General features: G+C 41.2%; 1 long non-coding RNA gene across 1 annotated transcript in view; it reads right to left on the bottom strand.

Moving 5' to 3' along the window:
* Positions 1-6527: 6527 nt before the first annotated feature.
* Positions 6528-15495, bottom strand: part of LOC123605813 — an 81483-nt gene continuing 72515 nt past the window's right edge. The window contains exon 5 of the long non-coding RNA XR_006715901.1: positions 6528-9055. This is a non-coding gene — a long non-coding RNA (uncharacterized LOC123605813). The remainder of the gene's footprint in view (positions 9056-15495) is intronic.

The raw sequence follows: 15495 nt of genomic DNA on the forward strand, positions 1-15495 counted from the left end.
CTGAGCTCTCACCAACCAGCAATCAAGCACCTCTCCTTTGTCTCCCACTCCTGTCCACACACCACTTATACACTGTCTGTGTCCAAGCCATCAGCCTGCCAGGCAGCACCTCCCTCCCAAATTTTATCTCAGACGGGACTGTGTATCCAAACACCTCCCTTTTTTTTAAATTTTAATGTCTATTTATTTTTGAGAGAGAGTGTGTGAGCAGGGGAGGGGCAGAAAGAGAGGAGACACATAATCTGAAGCAGGTTCCAGGCTCTGAGCTGTCAGCACAGAGCCCGATGTGGGGCTTGAACTCATGACCTGCAAGATCATGACCTGAGTCAAAGTTGGATGCTTAACTGACTGAGCCAGCCAGGCACCCCTCAAACCCCTCACTTCTGAGGGCTCTGTGGCTTGGACCTGCTCTGACCCTCTAGGGGTGGGTCTTGCCGAGGAATGGCTGGGTGCTTGCTTGCCTCCGGGGAACGTGAATGCAATCACACTGCTGCAGAGGCTCAGAGATTGTGGCTGGATGTGGGCTTGTCTGAGAAAAAGTCCATGCAATCTCATAAAGCAGCAGTTGAGGGGTTATGGTAAATCATAATACACAAGCAGCACCAGGTTTCACCGCACCTTAGCATCTTTGTTCCAATACGAGCAAATGTGGCTGTTCTCTGGGGTCTGCTGGAACCTTCGCCTGTGGGGATGCCGTACAGCCTGTACCAAATGCACTCCTAGCAGGCAACCACTTCTCCCTGTGTGGCCAGTGGACCCTTTGGACCTCACTGTCTGCTCCTAGGGATTTGCCCTTCCTACCACATCCCTGCTAGGTATTGAGCTGCGGAATTTCCCAGTCTGGTATCTCCTGTTTGTAGAGTCCTAATGATACTGAAACCCTCTCCTTTCTCATTTCTCCCTTTCTTGTTCAGTCACTTGTGGGTGTTTCCACTCTTTCACAACAGCTACTTTTGGGGGGAATACTTTCCCTGTACTCTCCCCCTTGTCTCTGTCCTCTCTCTGCGAAAACAGCTCTCTGCCCTAACTTCTCTCTCCCCCAATTCATCTCTCTGTACCACATACCTGCTGAGTTCTGTGGCTCAAGTTATTCAGATTGTTGTGTGAATCCTCAGATCAATTTTCTAGGTGTCAAAAATAGTTTGGTTCTGATCTAGCTGGATTTCAGGGATGAGAGAAACAGAGAACTTCCATGCTGCTCTGCCATCCTGTACCACCCCCCTCCCCAAATTATTTCTATAGAAAGATAGCATCATTGATTTCTTTCCTCCAAAGTTTCTTTAATATGTGTAAGTGTATGTGTGCATGTATGTATTATGTATGTCATAATAAACATAGAAAAGTGACTTGGGAAATAATATGCCATTCCCAGGAACAAAAAGAACTTGAGAGGCTCCAACCAATTCATGAGTGCATGATAATAATCTGTAAAATGAAGCCTGAGACACATTTGCCAGCTAACCCTGGAGCTGTAAACCATCCTGTTGATGATCATTGGTCTCTGTTATATATCTTAAGCCTTATCATGGGGACATATTTGTGATATTATTTAATTTGCACATATATTAAAGAAAATAATAAAATGTTAACCATTTCTTGCCACAATTACTTCATCTACAAGTACATTTTACTTTAATCTTATTATTAATTTTAATTCTTAGAACTTTATATGCTCCATCAATCTACTATAAACTTAAAAGCAGTATGATCAAACAATTCTTGAATTGTTGGCTATAAATAAGAAGTGCAACGTTTAAGAAGGGTGGTGATACATAGGGCTGGGCAAGTCATAAAAACTTTCTCATAATACCAGACTGCAGCGGTACCCAAGCCTGAACATGGATGCCTCACGTGGGCAGCCTATACACATATAGCTTGTCAGACTCTAGATCAAATCTAATAAACATGAGTCTCCTGTGGATGGAATCCAGGAACCCTCAATGTTCAAAATCTCTCTTGATGATTTTCCTGCAGTATGTCCAAAGACTCAGTTTATAATTTATGAGTATATTCTATTTTGTTATGATTATAAAGGAAATTACTCAAGATGAAAATAAATAAAGGCTTTACTAATTTGAAGGGTACCGTGAACTAAGCAAGTTTTGCAAGTGAACAAATAAAATGCAGCTCTCCTTGGAATGTACAATAAATATTCATTAGTATTACAACATGTTTAATACTTGTTATTGAATGGTACAGCCTACAACACAGGCCTTAATCGAATTCTGTTTAAATTATGCCAGGCAATTAAAATGCACCCATATCAGCAACAAAGGAAGCATTAATTATAGAACATCATTTTGATTGGCTTCCTAAATCAGTACAGCACCTTTGGAAAGTGGTTTGGTCATATATACCAAGAGTCTTAAAAATATTTACTATCTTTGCACCAATAATTTTCACTGCTAAGAAAGTCCTCTAAGGAAATAATCTGAGAAGTGGACAAATATTTGTATTTAAAATAGGTGATGGCATTTATGCTATCACAAAGTGGGAAATAACCAAAATGCATAACTATAGGAAACTGTATCAATAAATGATCATGTATTCACATGACAACATATTATGGAGCCATTATAATTACATTTGTAACATACTTAGTGGCAAGTGAGAAAATGTTGTACCATCTAATGCTGACACAAAAGCTTTCACACCCAAGGGATGCCTAAAGCTACCAAATTTGCTAGACATAGTAAAAGACATCTAAAAAGGAAGCTGGATTTTGTTTACTTAATAGGAGGAGTGAGGCATGAACTGGAGAGAAAGTGCAAAACGGTTAAAGGAAACACAGTGGGAAGTGAGGAAAGAAAAGCATTAGGTACTAGATTGAACACTCAGAAACCACCCTCTACCCCTATCCTAGCACACACACACATCTAAAGGTCTAGACTAGTGTTTTTCCACCTTGGCTTCACATCATAGTCATCTTAAAAATCCTGATGCTCAGGTTCTGTATCAAGCCCATAGAGTCAGAATCTCCAGTAGTTAGGACCCAGGCATGTGTGTGTGTGTGTGTGTGTGTGTGTGTGTGTGTGTTTTAGCTTCTTAGGTGATGCTATGTGTGGCCAAATTAGAAATCTGATTAAAGACAGTTAACACTGGGAGCTTACCCCTTGTGTAGTACAAAAGAGAATGATTAAGTCATGGCATTTAATGTTTCTTTTCTCCCTCCACCCTCCTGTGCCCTCAGTAGAGCTTTGAAACTATTCCCTAAACCTATCAGTGAATAACTGCTTAAACTTGCAACAAACTTTGTTCCAGGAAAGACAGGAGTGGAGGTGTCCTGTGGGCTCCCCTCTAGAAGCCCCTTGTCCCGACAGGGGACTGGATGATGGCCCAGGAAGATCTTTTCTACAGTCTTCTCCCAAAGGCAGCTAAAGGCACACCCTGGTCAGTCAGCCCAAAGTTCCAGCTGCAGACTGCCATTGGGTTACAGAAGCACTGATCAGTAGTCGATATATTTCCTATTATGTTAGAAGATTTACAAGAATCAGTTTGTAGTCTTAAGGCTGGTTCAAGTATATACACAAGCTTGGAATTCAACATTTAAAACTCCAGGAAAACATATCCACTTTGCCCTTTGCTTTAGTAGAAGATTTGGATATCGGTCAGAAGGAAAGATGGCCCATCACAAAGAGATCTGAAAGATGCCTCAGCTGCAAAATGCATGAATGAACCTAACAATTATTTTTTTAAGTTTATTTGAGAAAGCATGAACATGAGTGGGGGAGACGAAGCAAGAGGGGGAGAATCCGAAGCAGGCTCCATGCTATCAGCACAAGGAATCCCACGTGGGGCTTGATCTCATGAACTGTGAGATCATGATGTGAGCCAAAATCAAGAGCCAGACACTCAGCCGACTGAGCCACCCAAGCTTCCCTAAAAATAATTTTAAAATAAAAATTCACTGTTCCCCTAAACTGGGACTTGCAAACTGGCATCCCTAGGCCACATCAAACCCAAAATTGTATGGTGTGAAGCACACACGTTTACAAAATATTTGAATGTGAATCCCTTTAAAGGGGGTGTGCAATTTCAGCTCATCCCACCACAATTCTCACTACTATGCCAAGGCCACTTGAACCATCTGTGTCACATGATTGATCTCTGCCATCATCCAGTGTTTGATTCATGACCATTTTATGAATGGCCATTTTAAAGATGGGAAAATTGAGTCCCAGAAGAGGAGGGACTTGCCCAAGGTTATAGAAACTTTGTGTTCATTTTATGTACACATAAAACTTTGTGTTTTATGGTATCTTAACTTTGAAACTTTGTGTTCTTTGGTATCTTAAATTCTACATTCTCCACAAAGATTAGCAGGTAACCCTAACTGTGTTACAGAGGTTCCAGTCAAGAACCATCTTCTCTCTCCTCTCTGTGAAGGATCTTGGACACAAACTTGGACCAACTTGTGACTCACTGGTCAGGGCTGCTCTGAGAAACAGCTTTCAAGCTTTGCAGAAATGAACCCAAACAAATTACAGAATTCACCAGGGACAGGACCTGTAGCTCCATCTGACATCACTCTATCAGAGTACCAGCTGCCAAGTTCTGCTTCTGGCCACACGAAAGCTGGGTGGCAGATCATCAACAGCTACCCCACAGGGCTAAGATAGAGGGGAGCTAGCCAGGGTGCTGGCCCTGTGCAAGGAGGACCCATTATTTCCTGCATGAAACCTTTTCCTTTTGAAAAGAGGTCCACAGTGAAAAGTAATAAATCTCCCCCTTGTGTAAGTGACAGGGAAGTTTGTAACTGTTACTTTCACTTTGAAAAGCCCACAGAAAAGGAAATGTAAATCTTCACTGTCTTGGCAGCCCTTTGTTCAACAAATAGAATTCAGTAAAGACATGGTTTACAGAGACAACGTTGTCTCCCCACGGGCCTCAGAGCACTAATTGATACATTAAAGAATTCAAGGAATATTAGCTGAATGAATGAATGGGAACTATATAGAACTTACCCTCAGTCTAGCCCTGTATACTCAAATCTCTATTCCTCAAGGAAATGCCCCAAAGTTGCTGCAAATGAAATCTGCTGTGTGTTTGGAGGGGGAAGTTTTCTTTTTATTAGAGGGCTTTGGGAAAGATTTTTAGAGGAAGTGGTATTTGAGCTGCACCTGGAAGGATAAGGAGAGTCACAACAGGACGATGTGCAAATCAGCAGGACTAGAAAAGTGAAGAATATTTTGAGGTATGAGCAAGGACCAAAGGAAGCTGCTATGTCATAACAGGGAATCCACTTGTAGTGGGAACCAAAATCTCATATGTAATGTAGGGAAATTTGATCGAAAATGTATTCCAAAAATAAAATAAAAATTTTTAAAAATAAGGTTAGCTTATAATGATATATTTATATATTAGGATGTGTCAATTATCATCACTGAATTTTAAACAATGGATCAAGGCTGGGGTGTATGTGTGTGTGTACTTTTGACCAAATTTTATGGTAACATGAGATGACCTCTTGCACCTTATATTTGAGTTTCACAGATTGGCCATGAAGAGGTCATACCTGCAAAAATATTTGAGAACTCAATTAATTTCTCCTATATCATTTTTATGAACCTCATAAAATGTTTCATTTCTTGTCATGTTCATAGGTCCTTTGGCAATCAGTTCATGTTGTATTTACCTTGTACTGAAGGAAGTTGACAGTGTCTGATAATCAATGAGAAATCAAGGGCAGATAACTCAAAGGGCAGAGACGCTAGAGGAGGTCTTAACTTTATATGTTTTTTTTCCTTGGTAAATATTTTTCCTATTCTTATAGCTTTGACTTTCTTTTGGAATATCATTACTATGGAGATTCTGACAAATACTCAGGTTATAAGGATCCCTGATAATTGACTTTGGCTAGAATGTAAGATCTACTTTTTTTTTTTTTAATGTTTATTTTTGAGAGAGAAAGACAGAGCCCGAGTCAGGGCAGGGCAGAGAGAGGGAGACACAGAATCTGAAGCAGGCTCTAGGCTCTGAGCTGTCAGCACAGTGCCTGACGTGGGGCTCAAACCCATGAGCCGGGAGATCATGACCTGAGCCAAAGTCGGACGCTTAACCGACTGAGCCACCCAGGCACCCCTGTAAGATCTACTTTGAGAGGCTGTGGGTAATAAGGATGGCAAGGTTAATGAGGCCTTGAACACTGGTATGAAAAGGTGAGGGCTTTCTTTATTTTCTTAATGGACAATAGGGAGCCAGTGAAGGTGTTTGAGCATAGGAGTTAAGTAAACAAAACTATCCTTTAGGAAGATGTGTCCGCAGTGCTGGGGAGGATAGGCTGCAGTGAAGGCTACAGGTATGTGTAAAGTCAGGAGGCTGATGTAATCCATCAACACTCATGTTTCCTCACAGAATGTTTGTCTATGGGGAAAGGCAAAGACGTCTCGTTTATCAGTGCTTTCTGTCCTCCTTTGACTTCTATTGCAATTGATGGTGATACACACCTTCATTTATCTTTGTAGGATGAGAGACATTTTTCAGAGCCATTTGCATGTTTTAAGCAGCCCACACAGAGACTAATGTGATTGGCAATTTGGAACATATTGTCTTTATTCAGCTCCAGAATCATGCCTGAGGGAAGAAGGGTTAAGGACGAAGGAAGACAGCCCCCCTTGCCACCTCTATGAAAAGTTGAAATTAATTTTTCATCTTGTGATGTTTACTTTAGAAGGAAAATAAATGAAAAGGCTAGACTTTTTTTTTTTTTTTTTAAAGGCTAAAGGCTTAATGAAGTCCCTGAGATTAAGAAGGGTTGAGGTTATTTTTTAAGCCTTCTTTCTGAAGCAATTCATTTAATACAACTATATGCCATCCTTTTGGAGCCTCCAATGAAGTGACATTAAGTCCTGCACTTTTTCCAGAATGTTACATGAGAATACTTTTTAACTATGGTACTTAAATAAAAATCTGAATATATCCACACTTCCCTTCATTCTTCCTTTCACAGCTCCCTAACCACCCCCATCACACACACATACTCACTAAACAAAGGATGTGTTCTAGTAGGAGGAGGATAAATGAAGGTTCAGTGGAAGAAAATTAATGCATCCAAAGAAGAATTTTGGAAGTTAGGCTTTCATTTTCTCAGTTGAAGGCTCTGAAAGTCTGTATTTAGCCACCATAAACCAGTAATAGGTCTATTTCCAGAACAAATGGTAACAATGACAAAAAAAAAAAATGGGGTGAGGGGAGAATAGGGCAAGTGCCCCCCTTGAAATAACAAATGCTTTGGAATGTTTCAAAGGGTGTTGCTAGAAGGGCCTCAAGACTGTTGGTCCATCTCTCATTCTCTAAAGCTTCTGGGGCTAAGATTTTGCAATGATTTTTGTAACTCTTCACTGGCTTCTATCCAGAGCCTTCTGCAATTTCTCAATCCTGAATCCTATGAAAACCAGAAAAATCCTAAATTGAACATAACGATGATTTCTTTACTTTTAACCAAGTACTTTACCTGAAACGCTCAGCAACTAGCTCTTGGCAAGATAATGAAGGCAGCAAACACACTTCCCACCCCTTTCAGGCAGGCAACACATATATAGAGCTCCGACTTCATGCTGGCAGTGTTCTGGCAGTGACTAAGGCAGAGAGGTTCCTGCCCTCACAAAATCGAGGGAGGAGCAGAACAGAAACAAACGACTGCAATAAATTCCATTACTGCTTAGCGCAATGAAAAGATGGGAGCAGAAATAGGGGTTGGGAGTAGGGGGGGGCTTATCAGGGAAGACCTTGCGGAGGAGGTAACAGGCGAGTAGGACTTACTTGACAGGGAAACCTAGGATAAACTAGGCAGAGAGGGAAAGGTTAGGACCTGAGGTCCCTGGGTGGGGGAAACACACATTTTAAAACTATGCTGGGAATGTCTGACCTTGAGCAAATTCCCTCAGGCGTAAAGTTTCTCTTAAGAATGTAATAAACACCACCTAGACCCCCTCAGGTTTCCCTCAGGAATGTGACAAAGGACCCAAATAAAAATAAGTACTGAACCATAAAATGTATGACCCATGAGGAATGGGAAGGCTACTGACCACCTCTCCTACAATGGAAGCGAGCCAATCAAAAAGGAGAGAGTAGGGATTTAGAGTTACCTAGCCAATAAGGGTAAAACCGGAGAAGGAACAAGGGGGAAGGTAAGGGGCGGACCCAAATCCTATAAAACAGAGTCCCTTGCCTACACTCCAGGGCCATTCACTTTCGAATGCTCCCATTCTGTAAAGAGAGCTTTCCTACTATTCCTACCTCTGATCTTATTATGTTCTAACAAAGTTTTGCCGGCTGCTCCTTTATTTTGTATCCACATCTTCATTCTTTGAAGTGGAGAGACAATGAATCCGGGGTAATGAGGTAAAAAAAAAAAAAAAATCCTGCAACACTTACACATATTTGGCCTCGAATTCTTATTTAACAAAGTCAGGATGAGCACACTGATCTAATTTGAGTCTTCCCAAAACAAAATCTGCATTTCAAAACCTGGTATTTTATCTTCCACAGCCTCACAAAGGTGCTTTCTTTCCACAAGCAAGAAATGGAGCCACTTTGTGGAGTAGGACACTCTCTAACTAGTCTTATAGGAAAGGTTAAATAAATGAACAATTGTATGGGGTTTTGGGGTTTACTATCCCCATATGACAGATGAGGAAATGGAAGTCAGAAAGGTTAAGTGAGTTCACTGGCAAAGCTCATATGTGCAAAAGATAGACGAAACTTGGTGTCTTAGTACCGTGTTTCGGTTGCAAAATAGTTCTTCCATTTTGATGATGTATTCGTTCTCCTTTGCTACGTGACAAATTATCCCCAAATTTAGCAGCTTTTAACAACAAACATTACCTCACAGTTTCTGTGAGGCACAGCCTCTGACTCAGTGTCTCACAAGATTGTCATCACAGCATCAGCAGGGCTGTGGGCACCTCAAGGCTTGACTGGAGAAGGATTCACTTCCACCATCACTCTCTTGGCAGTTGGCAGCTCTCAGGCCCTCATGGGCTGTGGCCAGAGGTCTCAGTTCCTGCCACGTAAGTCTCTCCATAGGGCTGTTCACAATATGGTGGTTCAATTCCTTCAGAGCAAGGATATGAGAGAAAGAGAGAAAGAGAGAGAGGGAGAGAGAAAAGAGAGAGAGAGAGGGACAGAAGGAGCATAAGAGAAAGCAAACAAGATGGAAACCAGAGTTTTCGGTAACCTAATCATGTTAGTGATATCCCATCACTTTTACCACAATCTATTTATTAGATCTGAGTCACTGAGTCCAACCCACACCTAAAGGAAAAAAAAAATACAAAAGGCATGGGTACAAGGAGGATAATTGGGAACTATTTTGAGGCTGCCTACAAAAAGGGTTATTTTTAAAGAAGTCTATAAGTCAAAATAAATTTTTCATTAGACAGCTATTTAAAAATTCAATATTATATTTTGGTGGACATGATTAAATTGAATACCTCATCAAACCAATGATTAGAGATTAAAAATAACTTCATTGTTAAAATGGAAAAAAAAACAAACAAACCAGCATTGATAATAATGCTAGCCTGAAATCGAAAGATTCAGACTGACAAGTGAAACTTAAAACATGTAAACATCTTTTCATTTTATTATATTCAACATCATGAATTTAATTCCAGGAAAACAAAATCATTCATCCATTAATGTCAATTTGGATTTTATAGACCGACTGTTCTGGCTGCCTTTATTTGTAAACCTCACAGAATAGGTGCTACAATTGCCCTCATTCGACAACTAGGGGGACAGACAGCACAGTAAGGCAACTTGCCCAAGGTCAACTGCGAGCAGTAATTACAATTTAACATAAAAAAAAAAATCTGACTCCAGAGCCCACACTCTTAATTTTGGTGAGATCCTGAATCATAAGGAAAATAAACAATTTAACACAGGTTGCCAGCTCACCTGTGAAGGGATTGGCCCACATCTATTTGTTGTGGTACACTGGTTGGGAACCAGATGAACTCATTTCTACCTCCATTTCCTTTCAATCCAGTGACTTCCACTTTGCACTAGCAAATAATTAAGCTAAAGGAACATGACTCTCCTGATTTGTCACACATCCAACTATCCAACTGGCCAGCCATCCATCCCTGAACTCATTCATCCATCCAACACTCCTGACTCAACTACACATCCATCCATCCATCCATTTTTCTAATCTTCCTGGTTCACCTGCCCTCAATTCCTGTTTCTCAAACACCAGGCGTTAACACTCTGGCCTCAGTATCTATAGTCATATCTATATACTACTTATTCAATTATGATTTATTTAAAGATTTTAAGTGATCTCTACATACAATGTGGGGCTCAAACTCACAACTCTGAGATCAAGAGTCACACATTCTACCTATTGAGCCTGCTAGGTACCCCTCTATTATAATTTTTTAAAATATCTACTTTACTTTAAAAAATATAGGAGTGCCTAGGTGGCTCAGTTAAGCATCTGACTCCTCACTTCAGCTGGGGCCATATCTCATGGTTCCTGAGATCAAGCCCCGCATTGGGCTCTGTGTAGACAGCAGTACGAAGCCTGCTTGGGATTCTGTCTCCCTCTTGCTCTGCCCCTCCCTGCTTGCTCTCTATCTCTCTCTCTAAATACATTTTAAAAATAATAAACTTTAGAAAATATAAATGCCTCATTTGAGTTTACTCTAATATTTGTGAATTTGAGAGCTTTATATAGAAGTTTATTTTTCTCCAAATATATTTGGAAATAAATTCACGAGTTAATTTTTTTTAAGTATTTTACTTCTCAAAGGTACCAAACCTTGGGATTCAGTTTGGCCATCCTCAAGTGTTAGAAAGAGGAGAGGAACAGATGTACCCCATTGTCTTTATTTCAGGACCCACCCCGCAGTTTGAGGTGGGCAGAGAATCTGGACACAGGGATCCACCTTAGCCTGAGGTTCTGGGAAGCGAGGGGTAAAGGACTCTCTCCCTGCCCCCACCCATCTATCCTTAGGCTTTGTGCAGTTGACTGGCTACAAATGAGATTGTTTTCCTGAACACCTGTGGGGCCATCCTTGAGTCAATATTTCATATTCATTAACTAATGAACAGCTGGAGGCCGGTAAAGCCTTTCTGTGAACGCTGCTTTCAGAGTGTGCTAAATCAATACCCCTCCCTTGATTGTTCTCCCTTCCAGTAGCTGCATTTGGCTCTCCCCTAAATATTCACTCCTGGGTGGACTTGTAGCCTCTGTTGACATTGTCTTATGCCTAGTTGGGGCCTCTGAAATATGTATATTGGGGCTGTTAGGGTGCATGAAAATACAAGGAAAGCGGGTCACTCAGACCCTCTCTTTCCTCTCCCTCCTTCCCCTCACCTTCTCCCCCACACCCTCCTGGTCCTCTCCTTCTTCTTTCTCTATCTGCTTAATTCAAAAACAATTTCTTAAATAATCTACCTGTTTATTTCAGGCCATATATCATGATGGAGAAGACTGGAGCAAGTGAAAGAGGTACTAGTTAAAACGTTCCCTTAGTTTACCAAAGGTTTGGGAGGGGGGGATTTGAGTACTTATCTCTAGGAGTTGTTGTAGAATATAAAAAAAAAAAAAAAAAAATTATGGTCATAAACATGTATTTGATATATGGAAAATTCCTCTATACACTAGTTTTGTTATTTCTTTCTCCATATCCATCAAAAGAAGTAATTTCTGATCATCCTTTTTTTATGATGCCATGTGACAATCAGATTATTATTTGGGAATACAAACATTTTAACAGATACTATTTTTTTTAGGCCTTGCCTTTTTCTGAGAGACTGACTTAGGCACGCTTGATCTTTATCCCTAGTCATGTGGCTCCACAGAATAATATGAGTTGCAAAACCGACCATGCTCTGCTTTTCTATGCCTGAGAGGAAGCGTTCATTGTAGTATTTAAAGGTGTAAGAGATGCTCTTTGTCGCTTCTTAAATATTCTTAGGGCGCCCTCTTCTGTTTCCTAACAGTAATACTGCAAATGATTATCTTCTTTTAGGCTGAAAAATCAGATGCAATTATTCTGATGTGGGGAAAGTAGGGTAGTGTTAGCATCACCTCTAGCTGGCAGTGAAGCCAAAGGAGGCAGAGAGGAGACCGGACAGTCTACGTAGGGTTGTCAGAGCATTGTAACAATCACACTGCTTGTCAAAACTCTCTAGCAAATTTCTTGTGTCTTTTCTATAAATTCACAATGTTTGCAGAGAAATGAGGTATTATGATCCCTTAGTACAGGTGAGAAATGGGAGAAAAATTTTTCCTACTATTTATGGACTCTCCCAAGAGAGAATTATTCCTTGGTTGTTTAAGATGTAAGTAGTTGGAGGGGGTGCCTTGGTGGCTCCGTTGGTTAAGCATCTGACTTCAGCTCAGGTCATGATCTTGCAGTTTGTAAGTTAGAGCCCCTCATTGAGCTCTGTGTTGACAGCTCAGAGACTGGATCCTGCTTCAGATTCTGTCTCCCTCGCTCTCTGCCCCTCCCCCACTCACGCTGTCTCCCTCTCCCTCTCTGTCTCTCTCTCAAAAATAAATAAACATTTAAAAAAAAGATGTAAGTAGGTGGATATTTTCCTTCCTTCTTAGGACTGTTTGATTGTAAGTAGATGACACCAATGGAATTTAATTTGAGCAAAAGGAGGGAAATTATTACAAGTGTAGGATCCAAGGACAGGCCCCAAGAAGGGCCATTTTGGTATGTGGATTACTTAGAGCTGAAGGCAACTGATACCCTGTGGGCTCAAGAGAAATTTCTGCCACTCCCTTAACTACATAGAAGAATCTAAATTCGAAGCTCTTTTCAGGATAAGGGTTATTATCAGAGATAAATTTTATCTAAGTAACTCATCTATATGGCAGGGCAAATATTTGTTTACCAAACATTTACTCTTTTTCATCTTCTTGTGAATTAATATTCTTTCCCTCTGAAGTCTCAGACCCTACCTCCCTGCTCAGTTCAGAATGATGTATACATCTCATTTTGCCTGTCGTTGGAATTTCCATGTGTGTGTGGATTCTCCATATGTACACTATTGAATTTTGATTTTTTTTCCTGTTAATCTGTCTCATGTCAATTTGATTCTTAGTCCAGCTAGAAAGACCTTTGAGAGGAGAGGAATTTTTGCTTCCTGGCACAAGATACAAGGGTGTCTCAGGGAAGCCAAAGACAAAGGCGTCTCCGGCAGAGACTGGAACTTGACACGGCTGAGCCACCAGGACTGACATTCTACTCTCTGCTATTTCTCACTCAGATTCCATCTGCCCATCTTTCTGCTTTTTAGTTTCTTCTGATGCCTCTGGGTTTTATGTCTGTATGTCTGTGACTTTGGGGACTCTCAGAGACCGACACTTTTCATCTCAGTCACAAATTACTGGGAGACAGAGAATCAGAGAGCCCTTGTTTGAGTCTGGTGTCTGGCCCTGAACCAATATGGCCAGAGGAGCAGCATACGTGGAACTCAGCAGAAACACGGAACTCACTCCTGCATAGTTGTGAGAAAGAGTTCTTCAATCAAAAACTGATGCCTGAGCTACTTCAACAACTGACTAGAAGCCGGAGTTGGGCTTAAGTATATTCTGTTGCTCCAGGAGGAATTTCTGAAGCTTATAGCCAAGCCCTTCCCCATTCAGAGTGGCAACATCCTGATCAGTGAGGCCACTAAGGGCAAGGCCAGAGATAGGGATGTCCTCTGTAATCAGCAGCCACAAACCAAATATCTAAGGACATATTCCTAGAACCCTCAGGAGAATAACAAATAAGCTCTTACCTAAGTCTGGAAAGCTCCTAGTATGATAGGAGAAGGTAGGATTCAGTAGGCAGACAGGGAAAGATTAGGGCCAGAGGTCCCTGGGTGGGGAAATGAACCTATTTGGGGAAAATGCTAGGAATGCCTGACCACAGCAAACCCTCTCAAGGCATAATGTTCCTCTTAAGAATGTAACAGACCCCACCAACTCCCCACTCTGATTTCCCCTCAGGAATTTGACAGAAGACCTAAGTATGGCCATAGATCACCCCTACCCCTCATACAATAGAAACAAGCCAATCCGGAATGGACAACCTGGCGCCTAGACCTATCAAGCCAATAAGGTTAGAACCTGAGAAGGAACAAGGGGGAAGGGAAGAGGGAGGGCTGACCAGAACCTTATAAAACAAGGACACTTGCTGATAGTCCATGGGCATTCACTTTTGAATGTCCTCTCTCCGTAAAGAGAGCTTTCCTACTATTCTTACTTTCTAATCTTATACTCTAATACACTTTTGCCCACTGCTCATTTTGTGTCCACCTCTTCATTCTTCGAAGCAGTGAGACAATGAATCCTAGGTGTGGAGTAAAAAAAAAAAAAACCTGCAACATTAGAAGCATTACTCCAATAGAGAGTGCTTTTTCGGTGAAATGGTAATACATTATTGTTGTTGTTATTATTATTGTTATTAAAGCAATACATATTTTTCACTGTCCCCAAACCCTATGGACAAGTAACACAACAGCCATTGAAACCCCCTCTAGTTTCTGCCCTATCCCAAGAAACACCTCATGATAACACTTGAAAATATATCATACTCTTACAAAGAAACAGGCCCAAAATGGAGTCACTTATGTTAAGCCTCACCAAGCCTACCTAACCTAACTGCAGTTTCAGCCTCTTCCAGGAATGGAATTTTAAACCAATCTTTCTGGAATTTCCCAATCTGCACTAGTCAGGTAATCCACAGGGTGAGTCCTTCCTCTAAGGGAAGGTGACCTTTCTTTTCTTTTGCAAATAACTTGTTGCCCCATCTTCCTTCTTATAAAAATCTTCCATTTTGCACAATTCCTCAGAACTCCTTTCTACTTGCTAGATGGGATGTGCCCAATTCGCAGATCATTGAATAAAGCCAATTAGATCTTCAAATTCACCCAGTGGAAGTTTGCTTTTTAATAATACTGAAATATTTGGGGCACCTGGGTGGCTCAGTCAGTTAAGCATCTGACTTCCGCTCAGGTCATGATCTCACAGTCGGTGAGTTCGAGCCCCGCGTCAGGCTCTGGGCTGACAGCTTGGAGCCTGGAGCCTGCTTCAGATTCTGTGTCTCCCTCTCTCTCTGCCCATCCCCTGCTCATGCTCTGTCTCTCTCTGTTTCTCAAAAAATAAATAAATGTTAAAAAACATTTAAAAAAATAATAATACCGAAATATTTTCCTTTGAGTAAATGAATTCGTATATGAGAATCCACCGTGATGACATAAGACAGAACTTGAGGTGCAGGAACCTCAAGTTTTTCTAAACCAATCCAGTCACTTGCCAGGGTTTGGTACAACATCTCCTCAGACATTTTGATGTGTGTGCATACATGTGTGTAGGTGTAGAAATATGCATACATATTTCTGCATACAGAAATACGGGGAAAGGTTTCTGGTCTTCAGTCCACTAGAGTCGCTCTCCTTGGGTTCTCAGCTTGATCTCCATGCTTTCTGTGCCAAGTCTGGGGTTGAGGTTCCCAAGCTCCATGCCCCAGACCAGCTCCCTGGGCT

Source organism: Leopardus geoffroyi, chromosome A2 (genome assembly GCF_018350155.1).
Source record: "Leopardus geoffroyi isolate Oge1 chromosome A2, O.geoffroyi_Oge1_pat1.0, whole genome shotgun sequence".
Taxonomy (NCBI): Eukaryota; Metazoa; Chordata; class Mammalia; order Carnivora; family Felidae; genus Leopardus; species Leopardus geoffroyi.